The following is a 4,600-nucleotide window of genomic DNA, read 5'->3' on the forward strand; positions in this document are numbered from 1 at the left end:
TTTTTTCCTGTTTTCCTCTCCTCCTCCTCTTCACCTCATCCTGCCCATCGCCATGTTCGCCCCTTTTGGGAAGCCGGAGGAATGCGGAGCGGCGGCGGCTCCGGCTGCCAAGAGCCCCGGGGCCGCTGATTGGAGCCGCCGCATCAGCTGGGGCCGCGGCTGCCCCTTTAAAGCGACAGCAGCCACCGCCACCCCCACGGGGACACCCCCCCTGTCCCCTGTCCCCGCACCCCAACCCCTCCGCTACAGCCGCCTCTGCAGCGCTGCATCCCCCGGGAGCATCCCCTGGATCCCGCTGGGGCGGGGAAACTGAGGCACGCACAGCCTCTGCCCGGCCTCATAAAGACACCCCGAGGTTTTTCTTGGGGTGTAAAACCTCAGTTTGGGGTGTCGTGGAGTAACACTGAGTTATTTGAAAATGGGCTTTTGGAGTGTTCTCCTGGTTTTTTTTTTTTGGAGGAAATGAGGATCCCCCGCCTGGATGTGTTTAAGGTTCATTTGGAGCGTTAATTGGGAGCAGCCTCTGGATCCCACTGGTGCGGGGAAACTGAGGCACGCAACCCCTCACCCGCTCCCCAAACCCAATAAAAAGACCCCAATATTTTTTGAGCATACAACTCCAATTTGGGGCATTGTGGAATAACGCTGATTGATTTAAAAATGGGATTTTTGGAGTGTTCTCCTGCTGTTTGGAGGAAATGGGGATCCCCCACCTGGATGTGTTTATAGCAGATTTGGTTATTGGGAGCACCCTCTGGATCCTGCTGTGGAGAGGGAAACTGAGGCACACAATCCCCTGACACCACCCCCTCAGCCCCAAACCCAGTAATAACACCCCAAGGTTTTTTAGGGCATAAAACCCCAATCCGAGGAATAGAGAGGTAATGTCAATTATTTAAAAAGGGTATTTTTGGCACGTTCTCCCACTGGTCAGAGGAAATGGAGATCCTCCGTTTGGAGGGTGTTTAAGGAACATTTCCTTACAGGAGAGGGATCCCTGTAACCCCCTCAGGGCCTGGGATGGGACCTGTGGGACACATCCAGTCCTCAATACCCTCCAAAACAAAGTAAAACCTCATTATTTCACCCGCAGCTCTGCTTGGCTCTCCCTGATGGTGAGCGAGGGGTGGATTTGGTCTTCCCAACACCCCCCAGCCTCATCCAGGAGCTGGGTACCCCAAAATCCTCGTTCTGGGGACCAAGGGGACAAAGCTGGAGCAGCTCCAAGGTATCTGTGGAGGATCTGTGCAGAGTCCCACAGCGGTCCCACACCTCCAGCACCAGGACAGGCTCTGCCCCTCATCAGAAGCCCAGGAGGTGACCAGCCAAGGCTCATCGGGATGGTGACCACCCCCAGGACCCATCCTGCCCTCACCCTTCCTGCAGACTCCACCCAAAATGCCCACGGGCACACGGATTCCCTTCCACCGCCCTAAAAGCAGAGCAGCGCGATGGCTCTGAAGGGCACGGGGGGCACCACCGGAACGGCGGGGCTGCTCCATCTTCATCCCACCTTCCCCTCTCCTCTGGATTCCCGAGCCGCTCCGTGCTGCCGCCGTCCATGTGGTAACGTCTTGCACTTGTTTAGACTCAGCCCCGGTTGCCGTGTGCAGTAACTTCTTCCAGATGTGAGCAGCTCTTTGCATAACGTCCCCGTGGCCACGTCCTGCCTGCGCCGGGTTCATTTCAGAGCTTCTTATTTATTTATTTATTTATTTATTTATTTATTTATTTATTTAATGCCCTTTCTCACTCTCAGCCCTGCTCTGCTCTACAGGAAAAAATTCCTGGCCGATGCCGCCAGAACATCGTCCCTATCAGAAAGCTTTTTGTGAGATAAGTGTTTGGCCCGTCCGACATCTCTCCTACCCTGGAAACTTTTCCAAAAAAGCTACATAAGCTCCTGGAAATGCAGCCAGTGCCGAGGGTGAGGGTGAGATGAGGCTGGAGGTGGGAGACAGGAATTTAAGCTCTGTTCCAGAGCCCAAACCCCTGTGGCCTTTTCATGGATGTGGCACAGGGGACCAGGGAGCTCTGGAGCTTGAAGTCCTCATAGCTCTGAACTGTGAAGGTCTTCAGGGGTGGTCAAAGCCCTGATGCCACTCTGCGGGGATCACCAAGAGGTTCTGGCTTTTTGGAAGGAGCTGAGCCCACCTCTCACATGGAGACCTGGTCTTTGCCAGACACAGTTTTTCCTTCCTGATGTGGGAGAAGCTGTTCCCACCGAGACAAGGGGAAAAGCCTTGGAAGGGGCACAACCAATGACACACTTGGGAGAAATAATTATTTGACCACAGTGACCACAGCAACGTTCCCGAGAGACAAAACACAGGTGGGTTTGTGGCCACAACCACCCAGGGGCTATGTGGGGTTTGCTGAAACAGCTTCCCAAAGCTCCCAGCAAATCCCACCCGACCCAGTGGGGTGAGATCCCACCCAGCCTGGTTTGGGGGCTTTGTTGTGTTGGTTACTGAGGCATGTGGGTGACTGATCCCTCGTTGGAGCTTCTTCAGCTGCTGGGATTTCTGACTGAGGGTAACTCCAAGCTCTTTGTGCCTTCACACAAAGTTCTGGAAGTTCTGGAGTCTTTCTGGAAGGCGGTGGGCTGGGAAATGGCTCTGGCACGCCTTGCACAGCATCACTAACTGTGCAAAATGATCAAGGAAAGGGTCCACAGAGGGATCTGAAGGTCCAGAGCTCAGTTCAGTCACTGTCAGGGAACAGGTTCTCCAGGAAGGCAAAGTTCTGGAGAAACTGCTAACAAGGAGCACATGGAGCGAGGCTTGTTGACACAGGAGAAGGGTTGGGTCACCTTCCTGGGACTTTCCAGCAGTGTGGTGGCCACAAAAGGGACATTTCCTGTAGCTTTACCTCTTCCTTTCTCTCCCCAGGCCATGAGATGGCAACCACAGAGGGTCTTAAATGAAAGATCAGCCACAACAACACTGAGGAAAATGTTTAGGGAAAGCAGGAGAGGTTCCTATTTCCTTGGTTTAACTGATCCCTGATACTTCCATTTGCATTTCCATAGTTTCGGACTTCTCCAAGGGAAGTGTCACCAAGGGCAAAGAACAAGAAGAAAGCTGAGACCCTGTAACAGCTCAGAGATTTTGGGGTTTGTGAGGAACCCCAGAAGAACCTGGAGGTGTTTAAGATGTGGCACCTGGGTACAAGGTTTAGTGGTGCATGTGGCAGTGCTTGGCAGTTAATGGTTGGACTTGATGATCCTGAGGGTCTTTTCCAACCGAAATGATTCTGTGAAGAGCCAAGTGGACCTGGAACGACGAATTCCAAGGTGGAACCATGTCCTCTTGCTGGCTCTGCCTGCCTGGCATTCCCTGCTTTGACAGCTGTGTTCTGCTGAGCATCTCCTGTGGGCTGGAATTCCCACGGAGAAGTGCTCCAGGAGATGGTGAGAGGAGGTTCCGTGGTGTCCACCCTTCCTCAGTGGGTCAGGGCACCCACAGGCTTGGGCAGAGCAGGAGGGAAGAGCCCTCCACATTCCCAAGGGACACAGGATGGAGGCTGGGGACATGGTCAGCCCTTTAGGGATGTATCCTGGGCTTGGCCAGCGGTTTTCATTCAGCAGCTGAGTTTTCTGAGCAGGATCATGGAAAAGAAGGGATCAAATCAGGCCAAGGGAGGGAGAGAGAAAGAATAAAAAATAGGGGAAGCAAGAACATTCCTGGAGGCTCTCTGGCCTCTCCCCCTCCAGCCTCCTGAGAGGAGCAGGAGGAGGAAAGAGACAAAACAAAAGGCACAAGAAAAGAACGAGCCAAAACAACACTAACACGAGGGTTGCGAGGTCCAAAGCAAGCAGTGCCGGGGCAGGCCCCTTCCCAAAAACCCGTCAGCTTTCCGAGGATCCGGGGGTCCTGCAGAAAACGCTGCCCTTTTATGGCCAGGCGAGGAGGGCCGAGCACGGGATCCTGCCCTACTAAGGGAAAACATCTCCCGCTCAGTGTTTGCAGGGAGAACACCCACAGTGAATATAGACAAGCTCTCAAAGGACCACTGAAATACTGCTGCTCGTGTTGACCCCGATTCTTCTCTTCTTTTTTCCCCTTTTTTTTTTTTTTCCTTCTCTTTGAGGTCTGCCTTCTGTCTCCAAACTGGGGGGGGGGAGAAAAAATAAAAGGCATTTAAAAAGAAAAGTGATGACCCAGCAGGACTGGCTGAATCCAGGCGACACCCTCCCTTCACGGGGTGAGGAGCAGGTTCAGAAGGGTTGGCTGGGGAGGTGGGTGAAGCCCCCTGAGCTGTTCCCCCTCCTGCAGGCAGCAAAGCAGCGGCTGGGCCAGTGTTTATCCTGCCCTGGGCCGGTGTTTATCCTGCCCTGGGCCGTGGAAGGGCTGTGATCCAAGCAGGGAAGGTGTTGTTACTCCACTCTCACGTCATGGCCCAAGACCATCCATCCACCGCTGCAAATCCCGGCCCCGGCTGACCCGGAATCTCGAATCTCGCTGCCTGGGAGGGAACCAGCACCTCCCGAAGCTGCAGAAGTCACTATCCCATGGCAGGTGGTATTTTCACCAGGAGTAGCTTTTCCTCTCTGCTTGGCTGAGGCAGGGAGGAGAATCCACACTGCAAGAAAGACCCT

This window comes from Aphelocoma coerulescens, chromosome 2 (assembly GCF_041296385.1).
Source record: "Aphelocoma coerulescens isolate FSJ_1873_10779 chromosome 2, UR_Acoe_1.0, whole genome shotgun sequence".
In the NCBI taxonomy this organism is placed as follows: domain Eukaryota; kingdom Metazoa; phylum Chordata; class Aves; order Passeriformes; family Corvidae; genus Aphelocoma; species Aphelocoma coerulescens.